Below are 17,441 nucleotides of genomic sequence, written 5' to 3'. Positions count from 1 at the left end.
GATTTCTTGTACGGCTGGTCATGTGGTGGTGAACTTCCACAGTTTTTGTTTGGGAAATCTACTATTTCTCTTTCATATCTGAAGGATAGCCTTGTTGGCAATTTTTGGCTTTTAGTGTTTTGAATATATCATCACACTCTCTTCTGGCCTTTAGGGTTTCTGATGAAAAGTCTGCTGTTAGTCTGGCAGGTTCTCCCTTATAGGTGACTTGATGCTTTTCTGTTGTTGCTTTTAAGATTCTCTCTTTGTCTTTGAGCTTTGCCAGTTTGACTATAACGTGTCTTGGAGAGGACCTTCTTGAGTTAAATCTGTTTGGGGATCTCTGAGCCTCGGGGATCTGAAGGTCTCCCTATACCTGGGAAGTTTTCCATTATTATTTGGTTGAATAGGTTTTCCGTGCCTTTTTCTTTCTCTTCCCCTTCTGGAACACCCATGATTTGAATGTTTGTGCACTTAAGGTTGTCTGCTAGCTTTCTTAGATTTCCACCATTTTCTTCAATTTTTTTTTCCTTTTTTTTTTTTTTTTTTTTTTTTTTTGTCTGCCTGGGTTATTTCGAGAAGACTATCTTCAGGATCAGAAATTCTTTCTTTATTTAGTTGATTGACTCTTTCAGTTCCATGAGTTCTGATACACTCTTTTTTAAGGTTTTAATCTCTGTAAATTTTTTCCTTCATATCCTGGATTTTTTTTTTCTCATTTCATTATGTTGTCTAACTAAGTCTTCTCATATCTCAGTGGGTTTCCTCCAGATTGTTGCTCAGAATTCCTTTTTAGTCATTTCAAGGGTTTCCTGCTCTATATGGTCTGGTATTTGAGAATCACTGTTTTCTATTGGTGGTATCATATTTTTTTGAGTTTTCATATTTCTAGTATCTCTACATTGACGTCTGGTCATCTGGTAGAGCAGTCGTTTCTTCATTTACTCTGGAGTGGGCTTTGAGGAGGGAGACGTACTGTTCTTTTTCTTGTCTCCACTGGTGACTCTCCTTGTGTCAGTGCAGGTGAGTGTCTGGAAGGCCACCTGCACGGTGGCTGTGGCTGCTGCTGTAGAATCAAGCCATTTTTTGGAAGCTTTAGCTGTGGCTGTGGCAATGGCAGTGGCTATGATGGGCCACCCACATGGAAGTGGTGTTTTTGGCATACTGTCTTATCTTCTTTTGGGGGCAGGTATTGCCACCCTCAGCTCCTTGCCTGGGACTCTAGGTGTGGTTTCTTGCCTTGGGGCATCTTTTTAATTTCCTCTCAAAATTACTAATAAAGGAGAGCAAATTACTGAAGACAATCTAATTATATTGCTTTTGGTATCTTGATTATGGCCTTCTTGAAAAATAAGTTTCCACTTCTCCACCCACTACAGACAACTATTTTAGTATATTAAATGAACATTCTTGCAATCTACTCTCTATACATTTATTTAGAATCTTTGTGAAATATAAACTGCATTATATCTATATATATGTTTACTTTGCATAAATTATAAATAATTGACTTGTGTTTCTTACTATTTTTCACTGAAAATATTATATTTTGGAGATCTACAGTGTTTACATGTGTAAATCTCTTTCTTTGACTCTGAATAATGCATTCATATTCCTGTGCATGTAGGTAACAGACTTGACTCTTCTGTTCCCCTGGTCATGGCACCCAGACAATCCTTTTCTGTGTTGTTACCTGAGGGTGAACATGCTTGGGTACCTATATTCTGGCAAATTTTTCTACAAAACGATGTTGTGTTTTATTTATTTATTTATTTATTTATTTTGGTGGCTGGCTGGTATGGGGATCAGAACCCTTGACTTTAGTGTTACAATTACAACACTGTGACTTTGAATTTAAAGTAATATCTTTGTATTTTAGTTTATATGAGGGGTCTTCAAAATGTTCATGGACAGATTCATATTATCTTTTAATTCCATTTTTCCACAAACTTTTTGAAGTACCCTTGTATTTATGTGATTGCTTGTGAATTTATATCACTTTACTTGTTTTTTTTTTGTTGTTGTTGTTTGTTTTGTTTTGTTTTTTCTTTCCTAAAGAAAAGTGTATTTCTTTATTCTGCCCAGGGCAACTTAGGGGATAGGTAAAAGGAAATTAAAAAGTACTTGCTTATACATCCTGGTCCTCTTTACTATAGGCTGGAGTTCTTTCCACACCACAACCAATGCATCTTTGGTCACCATAATGGTTTTTTCCAGAGTTGAGGTGAGTTGTTGAGAATGGCACTGAGATCCATTAACTTCCTTATTTTTCTATGTCATCTTCAAGCTTAGGATTCATGCTAGGTTCTCCAAAACCCAAAGTCTCCATATTTTTTTGACCTTTATTAGCTTGTTATGTTGGTACTTTCTGGTATTCCAGTAACAATTATTTTAGGAAAAAAGAACACATCTAATATCTAGTAATGTATTTCAACCCCCTTCTATGAACATGTTTTTATGCATGAAAACATATCTAATGGACTCTTTGTCTATTTATATCCAATATATGTCAGCATTCTATTATAAAAGGTGATTTGTAGCTCTTTCCAGTACATCCCTTGGATTATTGCTGGTATTCCTCTTCAATCTCAAGCATATCAAAACGGGAGTATTCTGCACTTCTTTCCAGAGTATTATAAAAAAGCAGCAACATGTTGCCTCATAGCATGTCTTTTTCATTTTATAGCACAATGAAATAAGCGTAAGCTAAACTAAAATGTCTTACTTAAGTTTTTAAAATTTAAGTATATTAACTGTATGTATTGTACATTATTGCCATATAGAAAAAAATTTTTCTGACCATTCAGTCTGCTTTGATTTCCTAAACAACTTGAAAAGTAAATTTTATAATTCAATGTGCTTAATTCTAAATTTACAGACAATTATGCTCAGCATATAAACTTAAGTGAATATATTAAATTCTTAACAATAATTATTTCTCTCTCTACAAATGAATTTGAATCATATCAGGTAGAAAACAAAAATAACTTCTTTAAAGAGGTACAGGTTATTTTCTCGCCTATTTTCTATTTTAAAACTCAAACCAATGGAAGATTCATAATTGTAGAATATAAACATTGCTAGCAAATCCAAGTGACAAAGGCAAGACCACACAGCCAGAGAAGACAGTTTGTTTCAAGGGTTATCTTAGTTGTTACTTACTTTTTCATTGGCATGTACACAGTGTCATTTTGGTCAATGCTCTATGGATAACCATTCGAGATAAATTGCATCAATAGTTGGGCAAACATAAACATTCACAGATTGAGAACAAAACATCTTCCAAAGCATGTTTAGGAAAAATCTTTCAGATGGTGTATTTGCAACTCCAGGACTAAAGGAATATATTTTTTTAACGGGATAAACCTCTCCTGAGATATTACAATGAGAAAAAGTGTACAGATTTGATAAAATATTGCAGATGGCAGATTTTTTTTATCTCACAATACATTTCAAAGTACTATTTTAAAAATATTTTAAAGCATATGTCTTAGAAAAGATAAATGTAAAAATTATAAGAAACTGCAAAACTACAAACCTTTTTTTTTTTTTTTCCTGTTGCTGGTAAGTGTTCTCTCTAGTTACATAAAAGATTTACATTTCTTTTTACTGTAACTTAGATTTTTAGCCCCAAATTTTAGTGACTTTTATTGTATCTTACAAGTCTGATATTTAAATATATTTCAAGGGGAGACATAAAATAATACAAGCTAGTTGCTCAGTAGTAAAAATAGTTATAGAAAGTATTTCTATTTTGTTCATTCCTGATATAGACACTTTACATAGTGAAATAAAATCCAAATGTGGTGTGGAGTCTATGGATCAAGAGGTAATTTACACTTGGCACTTTATACCAACATAGAAATCCACATCCACTTGGCTTGAGATGAAAACATTTGAGGAGAGAATCATAAAGTTACCCAATGAAATGATTCTCTTTCTTTCTTTCTTTTTTTTTAAAATGTCAGTCACCTTCTCATCTGAGTTTTTTGTGTGTGGGCATAAGAATGGGATGTTTAAGCAAACAAAAAAATCTTCAATAATAATTAAAACAAAATTTCATGGACTTTAATTCCCACAGAATTTAGCAAGCATTGCATTTAATCAGCATTATAAAACAGTCTGTGTAGATGTCTTAGATATTGAGAAAGGAGGGATACAATTTTGTTTAAGGTAGAGAGAATCAATTTAGCTCAATACAGTTTGATAAAACTGGACTTCATTCAGATCAATTTTTCCCAAGCTAAAATAAAAACACCCTCTTTCTTACAAACCATTATGCTAAAATTCTTTGACTTTGATATCTATTGTGAGACTATTTTGGACATGAGTAACTGAGAAAACAATACCATTTGAATCTATTTAGTGTAACAAAAAAAGCTATAGAAATTCTAGAAGAAAAAAGCTATTGAGACACAAATTAGTTTGTAAGAAAACATCAAAAGAAGGACAATTAATTCTTTTAAAAACCTTGCCTTCAGATCTCTGTATAATAATTATTAAATTAAAGTCCTTTTGAAGAAGGAATTATAAACAAAATCTATTAACTTTTTATTCCAAAAACAGCATTTATGAATGTTTGAGTCAGTCCATCTTACTAGTAAGGCCAAGTTAATTTTGAAATCAGAATATCTAATATTCTTGTATATTTATTCAAAGGTCAAAATCTCTCTATATTGTATTTGTAGATACTAGAAAGCTACCAGATAATGAAATCTTATTTTTTTCATAAGAATAAGCATTTACTCAGACTTTCCACACAATTAATAACATGTTTTCCTTTGCTAGTTTACTCTAGATTGGACTGAAAGTTGTAGCTATGTGGGAGATAAAATTAAACATGGAGAGTTCAACATGATAAAAGTTAATTTGTAGCATTGGAAAGTCACTCCCTCCTCATCCTACTACACAGGGTATTATTTAATTATGGAGATAGGACATACATAGGTGACTATTACTCAGATGTTCAAGAACTTACTTTGGAATAACTCTGGTCTAGTTGGGGTCAGGGAGCTCCTGGATTATATCCAGATTTGGCTCTCTGAGAGGAATTCCCTTGTCCATCTTTCTTCATGGCTTCTGTTCACCTTCTAGACAATTCTTTCTTGCTTATTAAACTTTATGGGCACAGGTGAAGTAGGCAATGGGGCATAAATCTTCTTGGGTATCATAAAAGTTCTCATCCATGTCTGATCACCCTCAATATCTGATAGGGTTCCTCATCTCCCACCATCCCCCAGGTGATGTCTGGTCACCCGGGTTTACCTTCATCAACAATCTTGTTAGGTCAGCTTAGCCAGAATCTCCCTTACCCCTATTGTTTCCTCTTAATAATTTTAAATTCACTGAGTCCCACCCTACTCCTTCACTATAAATTTTTGCATTTCCTTATGACATTTGGAGTTGAGCCCTCTCTCCTCTTCTGCAGAGCCCCATTGCTGTGTTTCCTACACCTGACACATGCTGGTCTGAATAAAGTCTGCCTTACTGTTTAACAAGTATCATGAATATATATATATTTATATATTTATATATTTTTATATATTTATATATATAAATGTTATTCCTTAACAGATACAAATTTGTGTACAAATTTCATAGCAAACGTACTCATACAATAATTTGGGCACCCAGTGTTTGTTTTAATTTTCAAATAGTCAAATGACTTTAAAACCCAAGCTTGTGGTTTCTTTGGAATACACTGTACTCAAAACTTCTTTAGGCTTCTGATCTATTTGTTTCTCACAAGTAATTGGTGAAAGCTCTTCCTTAGAACTAATTCTCAAATGTAAGGTATTTCTTTGCATCCTCTTTCCCATGCCTCTCTCAACTTAATGCTAACTACTCTGTGGCTATCTGGAAAACTAGGCTTTTTAGGAAGAGGATCTCTACATTCCCTTTAAATTCTGATTGTAAACTGGCTGGTTTTTCTCTGGGCTCATCTAACTAAGGGTAACATCACATGCAACTAACAATAACTAATCATGATATCAACATTCTGCCTCAAAGTATGCCCAGTATCAGCAGTTAATTAAGTACACTTTCTGACTTGTAGGTTACTACAAGTTATATTTTTACCAAATATTTTGTTACCTTATAACATGAGTTGCAATTTTCTCAGCCTTTTCTGATAGTTGCTTCAACACTACCCAATCATGAACCCATTTGGGGGGCATTTGTTTATGACAGTGTTCCTCTTTTGATATCATTTTTTAAAAAATTGGTCAACTAATACTGAAATAATGTTGCACAGCAAATCACCTTAAAATTCAGTCATTTATAATAAGAAAGCACATGTTTTTTGTTCACAGTTCTGCAGAATAGCTACAGGCTAGGTTCCAACTCAAGACTGCAGTTTTGGTTCGGACATGCTCTGTGTGTTTCCTCATCTCTTTGAAGTAAGCAGGTGTCTAGGACACAGCCTTCTTAGGAGCACAAGAGGCCAAGCCACCCAAGCCAAACCACTCAAGCTTGCTTGAGGCTTCTTTGAAGTCATGTCAGCTAATGTTCCATTGGCCAAAGCAAGTCCAATGAGCAAAGCCCAACATGGATGAAATGGAGTAATATACCCCATCTGCCCTAGTCCACTGCAAGGTCATCTGGCTGAACGATGCCTTTGACAATTAAAGCAACAACAACAATTTAAACTCTCTCTCTCTCTCTCTCTCTCTCTCTCTCTCTCTCTCTCTCTCTATCTGTCATCTTCATCATCTATCATGTTACTATATTATTTCTTCTACAACAGGGAAAAGAAGTAGAGCTATAACTAAGATAATGTGATTTATAAATTAAATACCTATATATTGGTCTTTTTTGTGATGTTCTACTCTATTTACTGATAGTGTAAAATGAAAAGTTCCCTTTACTGGTAAATTCCAGAAAAAGTGAAACTTTTAATTGAAATCTTTGGACAATTTCTCAAAGAGTCATTTATTCATCCATTTCTTAATAAATTATTTAATGATCTTACTATATGCCATGTACTGGGAGTAACCATCTTCCATTATTCCTTTGGCCTTTTTTATTTATTTATAGAGATTCTTTATATAAAGAGGACATTACCTCTTTGTGTATAATGTGTTACAAATAACTTTTTCATGTTTGTTATATATGTTTGCTTAGGTGTCTTTTTGATTTACATGTAGTTGAGTTTATCAACTATTTGATTTATATTTAGTTAAATTCATCAATCGTAATTTATCAATTATGAATTCTGAATTTCAGTCATAGGAAAGATGTGTCTTTGAAAACTTGAATAGATAGTACATCTAAAGAAGTTAATATGAAATCTTGGATACATTATTTTATGAGTCTCTAAAGAAGATGATCATTTTTGCCATAAAATTATTTTTTGCCATAAAATCAAAGCAAAACAGAACAAATAAGACAGAAAGGAAAATGCCCTTATGAGTGTGAATTTGTGATTTATAGGAGCAAAGAAGGAAAAAAAAAAATAAGAAAAGAAGGAAGTATGGGGTTACAAAATGATTAGTTATTTTTATATCGGAAGCATCAATCTTTTATGGAAATTTAAGGCCAGAAGTATGTTTCTCATTTAATTTCTAATTATGGACAATTTTTAAAAGTGAGCAGGCTAATCTTTAACTTCATTGTAAAAAAGACTAGATTTCTGTGAATAAGGAGAGTGGAATGCATAGTCACCTTCTTTCATGGAACATATAGAAAACCTCTTCATGGATGTGATTTGCCACAGTAAAGTGATGTTGAAGCCGGAATCTGTTACAGTAATCACAGCTCTGTCTACAGCTGCATCCAGCTTCATTGAGAGTCCAGGTGCTAAGCATTCCTTACAGTATAAAGCAGTTGACAAGTTGAAGGTAACCAGACTATGTGTAGAAGTCAGAAATGTGGCTTCTAGCCAAGACAATAAGAGTACTGTCCATGTGAGTGACAACCCAGGACACAAGGGGGTAGGTGGTCAAAATGAACAATAGCCATTGTAGCCTTCTGTAGTGACAGATCATTTGTTCTTGGCTAGTTTCTGTGCGTGCGGGTGAGTGAGTGTGCATGCACGCACATGCTAGGGGTGTGCTAATGTGTTTAAATAAGAAGAAATATGTCTTTTTTCTCTAAAGGTTTGATGAAAATATGGCACTGATGCAAGCACAGTTTTGTTCCCTGTAGTAGCCTGCTTTTCTATATTCAATGTACATTCCTTCTATTCATTAGAAAGCCATAAATAGATCAGTTTATATAAAGAATAACACAAAGTTATTTCACTTCAAACATCCTTGAGAAATATTTACTTTAATTGTCTCCCTAAGCTTGTTGCAGTGAAGATGTTTGAAGATCCATTGTTAATACAGAAGAGATTCTGTGCCAGTTACGTCATTAAGATATTTAAGACACTGGATTATAAAATAATCGGACAACAGAAAATCTGGAGGATTTGAAAATCATTTGGGTAACCAAACATTCATGATTTTCCAGTGAAGAAGCTAAAGATTGTTTAATGTCAAGAAATGCAATACAGACATCTGAGCAAGATCAGGCATGTTATTATCGAATTCTACTCCAATTCATATTATTGAACTCTTCAGATCACTTTAATCTTATAAATCATTAAATCACTTCCAGCCAGTCTCTGTCTGCCTTTTCCAAACATTTCTTTTTTTTTTTTTTTTTTTTTTTTTTTTAAATTTTATTTTGTCGATATACATTGTAGCTGATTAATGCTCCCCATCACCAAAACCTCCCTCCCTTCTCCCTCCCCCCCTCCCCCCCAACCATGTCCTTTCTGTTTGTTTGTTGTATCAACTTCAAATAATTGTGGTTGTTATATCTTCTTACCCCCCCCCATTTGTGTGTGTATGTGTGTATGTGTGTGTGTGAATTTATATATTAATTTTTAGCTCCCACCAATAAGTGAGAACATGTGGTATTTCTCTTTCTGTGCCTGACTTGTTTCACTTAATATAATTCTCTCGAGGTCCATCCATGTTGTTGCAAATGGCAGTATTTCATTCGTTTTTATAGCTGAGTAGTATTCCATTGTGTAGATGTACCACATTTTCCGTATCCACTCATCTGATGATGGGCATTTGGGCTGGTTCCAACTCTTGGCTATTGTAAAGAGTGCTGCGATGAACATTGGGGAACAGGTATACCTTCGACTTGATGATTTCCATTCCTCTGGGTATATTCCCAACAGTGGGATGGCTGGGTCGTATGGTAGATCTATTTGCAATTGTTTAAGGAACCTCCATACCATTTTCCATAGAGGCTGCACCATTTTGCAGTCCCACCAACAATGTATGAGAGTTCCTTTTTCTCCGCAGCCTCGCCAGCATTTATCGTTCATAGTCTTTTGGATTTTAGCCATCCTAACTGGGGTTAGATGGTATCTCAATGTGGTTTTGATTTGCATTTCCCGGATGCTGAGTGATGTTGAGCATTTTTTCATATGTCTGTTGGCCATTTGGATATCTTCCTTAGAGAAATGCCTACTTAGCTCTTTTGCCCATTTTTTAATTGGGTTGCTTGTTTTCTTCTTGTAAAGTTGTTTGAGTTCCTTATATATTCTGGATATTAATCCTTTGTCAGATGTATATTTTGCAAATATTTTCTCCCACTCTGTTGGTTGTCTTTTAACTCTGTTAATTGTTTCTTTTGCTGTGCAGAAGCTTTTTAGTTTGATATAATCCCATTTGTTTATTTTTCCTTTGGTTGCCCGTGCTTTGGGGGTCGGTCCAAACATTTCTAAACATTCTCGTTCCCTATCATTTGCCTGCATGTTGAGAAATGGAATGCCAGTTTTTCTTGGATTCAATGTGTCCATATTGTTGATATTTAGGGAAAAAGATGAAAGAAAAGTAAAAGGAAAAATATTTTGTAACAAATCTTTTGATATTTTGGTAATTCTCACAGATGAAGAAAATCACACACTCAGCCTGCCACACATGTAAGAGCTAAATGTGAAGTATTATGGTAGGTGTGAAACCAGGTACAAAGGAACTTCATCAGAATGTGTTTGAATATCTCATTGTTTCAGAAATAACCCTTATAAAATTGGGCTACTCTTCCCTCAATTAAAATGTAATAAACTCATTCTGTATACAAAAGTAACATATACAATTACATTGCTGCCCTCCAAGATTTATATATGTCAGGCTCCATAGCCCCTGAATTTATTATAAAAGCATACCATTGGACTACTATTTTTTTAAAAAATCGTTATATGTATTGTGAACATTTGAAGCAACAGTTGTTTTGTGCCAAATGAGTAGTGGTTACAGATAACAAAATACATATTTGTATTTGCTTACTAGCACTAATAACTATCCAAACAACCCTACATAAATTTAATTAATGATCATTTAAAAATAAAACAATTATAACAAAATAATTTTGGGGTTAGAATTTTATCTGATCATACTTCAATAAGCCAAAAATTTACTTATGTTACTCTAACTTTTCCTGACAAGTTTGTGACAATATATTAGGGGGATAATGTATATTAGGGGAATATGTATTAGGAGGATGAGCCGTATTTTGTGATGTCAAAATATGGCTTACATATTTATGTAATTTATTAGATATTTTTATGTTCATATTTGCTAAAAAATTTATCATGAATAAATAAACAAACTTCCCGTAGAAACTAAGGAGAATATATAGATCCAGTTTCTAGGAAAGAAAAGAGATAATTGGAGTAGAGCAAGAAGTGTTCCTTTAAATACTTACATGACTTCACGCAGTGATTTGATCAAATAGATTACGTGCAATTCTTGGGGGCAACACCTTTAAATCTGGTGTCAACACCTTGGGACTGAAGTGAGTCTCTTCACTTTATTCAACAATAAAGTTTATTTTTTGTGTAGTATAAAAATTCAGTATTAGAAATTTACTGTAATTAGAAATTACTGTAACTATATTCAGTCCTATAACCACTTTCTGAAAGACATGAAAGCTCAAAAAAGATATTTGTTTGGTCAGTCTATCTAATAAATGGAAAAATTAACTGGTGAAATCTAAAGCCGTCTTTTATCTGAAATACATAATTATCAATTTGATTTTTTAATTTTTAAAGATTCTGCTTGAAAACCCATTGTATGCTAAATTTAAAAGATGCATTTTTATTATTTGGAAATGTGTTTTTTACCTAAAAGGACAACTATGCATATTTTTTGGAAGATCAAGATTTAAAATAAAGATTTGGGATTTCATTGATATCCTTGCATGTTCTGTGCAAAGATTTTATGCAGGTCTGGTATAGTGAAGATAAGTTTAGAGTGTAGTTTAATTCCCTTCCAGGACTTTGAAATCTTTTTGTTTTATAGGTATTTTCATTATATCTATATTAATATTTTTGACATTTAACCAACTGCCATTATAGACCCTAATGTATGAGATTATTGCATATTTCCAAAAGATGAATGACTTACTAGGGTTAATTTTAATTTATATAACTGAGATCTCTTGTTCAGAAAAAAAATAAAAATAAGATATTTAAAAATTTTTTTATAAAAGATTTAAGAAACAAATGTACAGTAGTCATTACCTTTACTTAGATAATACTTTTCAACATGAATATAAAATATCAATATTTTTCTATCTGAATATATAAAATATCAATAATAGCTATATAGAAAACAGATGCAAAGATGACAAAAAATATAATACAGCAGCAAATCTGTCATCACCTGTTAGGAACCACATCTGATATTGTTTGTTTTCCACTTGCAATGGACAGGGAATTATTTGTAGTACAGTAGTAGTTTCCAGATTCATCTGCAGGCCTACATTTGAACAAATTGGAGTATATTACTTCCATGTATTTTTATTAACAACATGTCTATTTTTTAAGAATAAACTTTTGTTGTAGTGCAATACACATATGGAAGAATTCACAAATTTTAAGTGGATAGCTCAATGAATATTTGTAAAATGATCACACCTGTGCCTCTTTCACTCAGTTTTAGAAACAGAATGATATTTGCACCCCAGATGTCCCTCTGGTTCTTCCCATTCCAACCTTTCCCAAAGTAATCAGTATCGTGACTCCTAATATCATGAATTACTTTGCTACCTGTTAAATTTTATGTAAATAGTTTAATGCAGGATGTACTCTTTTGTGATAGTCTTCTTTTGTTCAGCATTAAATTTCCAAGATTCATTTGTATTACTGTATTTAATAATAGGTGTTTAGCATTTCAGGTAGTTGTTTCATTTTTTGCTGTTTAGTATTCTATTGTATGAATATATCAGAGATTTTTATCCATTCTACTTTTAAGACATATTTGTACCCCTCCCCTCTTATTTAGTTATTAGGAATATTGCTACTATGGCCAATTTTATTTTTGTCTTTCGTTAATTATCATATCCATTTCCATTGGGTGTAAACCTAGGAGTAGAATTGCTGGATTATAGTGTATGTTTATAATCAGCTTTAGTAGATACTCCAAAGAATTTTCAAAGTGTTTGTATCATTTTGCATTCTTATTACAGCTTATGAGAATACCAGTTACTTCACATCCTCATCAACATTTGTAGTTTCAGTTTTTTTAATTATGTTTGTTAAATTTAAATACTTGCCATTTATGTAGGTGTATAGTGCTCTTATTTTTGTATTTCTCAGTTGACTAAAGAGATTGAGCAGGTTTTTATAGGTTTATTGCTCATTTGGACATTTTCTAGTGAAGAGCCTGTGTCAACATTGTGACTATTTTTGTATTTGGTTATTATTTTTTTATTGACTTGTAGGAATTTTTGTATCTACCGAACACAAGATATTTCTTAGGCAGTATACATTGTTAACATCTTTTTCTTGCCTTCTATACTTTTCAATTATTTCAAGTTGCCCCTTAATTTGCTTGTTAAATATATATTCCTTAATATTGTTTTAGCAGTTGCCTAAAGATTGAAACACCCAGATTTAATAAAAAAGTAATACTTTCCTTACTTCTTTGATGATGTGAGGACTTTAACACTTTCAATTTTACTTACTTCCCTCTTGACTTTTGTATTACGGATGTCACACATTTTAATTCTACATGTATTTTAAATGACAAAAGACATCATTATTGTTGTTTTACATTCAGTATTCATTTATATTTACTTTTCTCCTCATTTCCTCCTTTTGTTCACTTGGAAATAAATTATTAAATTTTTGCATGTCTGGAAATGTTTTTATGTCACCTTGACTTTCAATAAACACCTTTTGCTGGATATAGACTACTAAATTGACAGTTATTTTTTCATCACTTTAAAAATATCATAACATTTTCATCTCACTTTTATGGGATGTAATGGTGAACTTTAGCTGTCAACTTGACTGGATAGAGGGATGCCTAGATAGTTGGTAAAGCATTATTTCTGGGTATGGATGTGATGTGAGAGCATTTCCAAAAGAGACTGGCATTTGAATCAGGGGACTGAGTGAGGAAGATCTGCTGTCACCCAGTGTGGGTAGGCAACATCCAGTCTTCTGAGGGCAATATACAACAAAAAGGCAGAGGAAAGGAAAATTGTCTTTCTTTGTTTCTTTCTTCTGTAGCCGAGAAACCCTTCTTCTCCTGCCCTTTTGTTACTGGGCACAGGTCAGGCTGCATGCCCCTTTTCAAAAACAAACCACTCAAAAGTCAAATGTTGGTGAAAATGGAAGTCAGCTTTCATTCAGGCATACTGGTGACCTGAGGAAAGATGGGTTAGCCATCTCTCAGGTAAACCTGAAGGAGAATGGCCAGACTAAAGCCATCTCAAAAATTTAGATTTACTGAGTGTTTTTTAAAGAGGGGGCTGAGGGAATGGAATGTGGGAAAATGAAAAGCAGGAGGGAGGGGGATGTAAGCCACGTGGGCATTATGCAAGGTCTCAGGTGCAAAGTCTCTCCAAGACTCCATCTGGTTTCTCCTCTGTCCCTTGCTGTTATCTCCTGGTCCTGCTGTGTGAAATATACTATAAAGCAAATGTACTTCACAAGGCCTGGTTTTCCAAAGCCTTGCAGTTTCAAATATTGGCCTTGCAGAGGACAGGAAATTTTCCTCAGGCTATAAAGTCCCTGTTGTAAGATAAAGATTTGTGACACAGCAAGGTTGCTGGCTCAAAGACAGACTAGTTACTGATTGATATGATACTGTAATGATATTGTAAAGATACTGAGAAATTGTTGTAAGAAGGGAATGTTTGCTAAGATCAAGCTTTTGTTAATGGATCACTTAATTGCCTTACTGGAATTTCATCTGGCTTGTTTCACTGAAAGTTACCAGCATATATTGTTAAACTATAACCCCACCTATGTTCTCTTCCTGTAACTTCCTGGTCTGGAAAATAAATGCAGGAAGAGAACCCCAATTCAGGGTTAATTTCCTAAGGAAGGGATCCCTCTCACTTTAGGGTTCCAGTGGGAAATTAGACACTTTGGGGCTTCTCACTGCTCAGAAGAGATGGGCTTTGAGTAATCATTTGTGGTTCTATCACCTAGAGGAAGTGGGGTGACAAATCTGTGGGGGGGCAAAGGAACACTGCTGGATTCAGCCATAGCTTCACTGATGTCTTTCCTCATTTCCCAGGGTCTGGAAGTTTGCAGCTTCAGGCTGGCTACAAAACAACTTTACATTTATGTAAATAATGTCATCTTGCCCCATAACCAAAGTTCAAAATATCAAACAACCATGGGAAAAGAAGGAACTCAGAGAAATGAATGCCAAGGAAAAAAACTGTGTCCTTTTGAAATTTGTCTATGGCCCATGTGGTTTTAGGTCCCAGCATGGCTTCAGTCCTGCTTACTCCCACACTTGCACATCAGATCTCCGGGTTCTCTGGCCTTTGGACTTCAGGACTTGTGCCATTGGCCCCATAGTTTCTCAGGCCTTAAGCTTTGAACTGAGAGTTACAGCATTGGCTCCCCTAGTTCTCAGGCCTCTGCTGGACTTAGACTAAACTTGCCTGGCTCTCCAGCTTGCAGTTGGCCTGTTCTGGTACTTCTCAGCCTCCAGAATCTCATAAGCTGATTCCCCTAATAAATCTCCTCTCATATTCCTCTATGTCTATCTGTTTTTCTACCTAAATCAATCAATCAATCTATCTATCTATCTATCTATCTATCTATCTATCTATCTATCTATCTATCTATCTATCTATCTATCTATCTATCTATCTTCTGTCTGTCTACCTATCTATCCATCCATCCATCCATCCATCCATCTGTCCATCCATCCATCCATCTATCCATCCATCCATCCATCCATCTATCCATCCTGTTGTTTCTTTCTCTCTGGAGAATCTGGACTAATGCACGGGTTCTAGTAAGAACTCAGCTGTCAGTCATTCTTTTTTTCCTTTAATAGCAATATATTTTGTTCTCTTGTGATGTTTTAAGATTTTTTTCACTCTTTTTTTCCAGGAGTTTGACTATGGTATGCCTAGGTGTGGATTTGGGTTGGGGCAGGTAATTCTTATCTGGCTTGAGATTCACAGAGCTTGTTAAACCTATGAGATGTGTAGGAAATATCAGAAAATTTTTCAACCATTTTCTCTTCAAAAATTTCCTTTTTCTGTTCTCTCTTTTTCCTCACTCTCTAGGACTTCAATAATTATTTGTATGTTTATGCCTCTTCACATCTGTATGTCTCTAAAACTCACTATTATCCACTTCTTTCCTTTTCTTACTTTAGTATGTAAAGTTTCCACTATCTTCAAGTTCTTGCATCCTCTTATCTGCTCTGTCCAGAATGACATGGAACTCATCTATTACGTTTTTAATTTAAATTAAAAAAAAAATTTTTAGAATTCCTATTTTAATTTACTTCTTTATTTCAGTTTTCTATCCTTATCCCCCCTTTTCTGAATGTTAAATTTAGTTATCTTAAAATTTATATTTTTAAGTTGGGATGTGTGTGGGTCTGTTTTTGTTATGTACTTTTTCCTTTTGGTCCTATTTCTTAACATGTCTGGTAATTTTAATTGAATGCTGTATATTTTTTAAGAAAAAAAAAATAACTAGAGGTTGTAAATGATGCCTCTTTTCTGCAGAGAGACATTTTACCCTACCTTTCAGAAGCCTGATAAACTGGGAACACAGTGCCTTAATCCAGTCAGGGACTGAGCTAAATTGGGGCTCAATCTTACAAATTTCTAAGATTTTATTTAATTCTGGTTCGATGCCAAAGTATTTATTAGAAATTCTCCTTCTTCTTCTTAATAGGTTATGAACGTCAGTTTTTGTTTATTCAGAATTTTGGAAATACAGAAAATTCCACTCTGTTTTTCGTTGATTTACTACTTTGTTTCTTACATTCTTTTTTTCTGCAACTTAAGAAGTAGTCAAACACTTTGAATTTACTCTTCTGTGTCTTCCCTTTTATAAGGACATAGCCCTTCAAGACTTGGCTATCTATGGAGACCTAAGATTCAATTTTTATTTCTCTAGTCCAGTGAGATTGCCAAAATTGATTCTAGTTTTTCTAAGCCCTCACCCTCTGACAGGACTCTCAGAGCTTGTCTGATACGAAGAGCTGGAAATTTTTCAGTATGGAATGTTATCTCAGCTCCCAGCAGTATCTCTTACTACCAGCACTTTGGTCCCTGAAGGTCAGGTTGCCTAGGTGATTTTTTGATGACTTCAAATTGATTTTATAGTAATTCTTTCGCTTTTCCAGCTGTTCTCTGTAGGACCTCACAGGTTACTACATCACAGCTGGAAGCAGAAGTTCAATATCAATAGCTTGATTCTTTATATTTTATTTGTTTTAAAAATCGAAATATTTTATATAGGAAACGACAATTTATTTTTTAAAAATGTATCTATTTTAAGAATAACTAAGCTTTTTACAGCAAGAAGATGTAACAGAAGATTAAGTGGGACTTCTCAAACACTCTAATTACCCCCATTCCCTAAAGCAGCTTTCTAGGCCATTCTAACAGGAGATTTTGAAACTGGTTATGTCAGTCTTAAATCACTCAGTTTGTGTGTCTTAAAGCTAAGAAGTTAGATACGTGAGGTGAAATATTTCTCTGGAACGATCCTTGCCATGCTCCATAGCAGAGGTAGTGTGTGCCCCCGCATTGTAGGTCAACTGCGAGAGGCTGTTCAAAGAGAACCACTCATGGAGCTTCATACCAACCAGTGCTACTTTATGTCCCCAGAAAATTCCATGGACTGCACTCAGCAATCACCCAACTAAATTCACCTGCTGACATCTCTGCTGCTGTCCCTCCAACCTCATACACATCAGTGAGGCTGCCTAATTCCAATATAAATGATGTTGGCAAATTATCCACAGTTTGATTCTCATACTTGGAGGAATGTCTTCATCTGAAAGCCAAAAGGCCCCTCTGTGCTCAAAACTGATTGTTTTCTATCATGTTTACAGATCTTCTCCTCTCTCCCCAATTAATCAAAGGTTTATGAATCTGGGGAGTTGAGCATTGAGTAGAGTCTGGAGGGCAAGACATATTTTGTAGGTTCACATAGTTTTTCCACTAGTTTGTATTGCACCTGT

Source organism: Cynocephalus volans, chromosome 6 (assembly GCF_027409185.1).
Source record: "Cynocephalus volans isolate mCynVol1 chromosome 6, mCynVol1.pri, whole genome shotgun sequence".
NCBI classification, from domain to species: domain Eukaryota; kingdom Metazoa; phylum Chordata; class Mammalia; order Dermoptera; family Cynocephalidae; genus Cynocephalus; species Cynocephalus volans.
Note: the sequence above shows the minus strand (reverse complement) of the source record.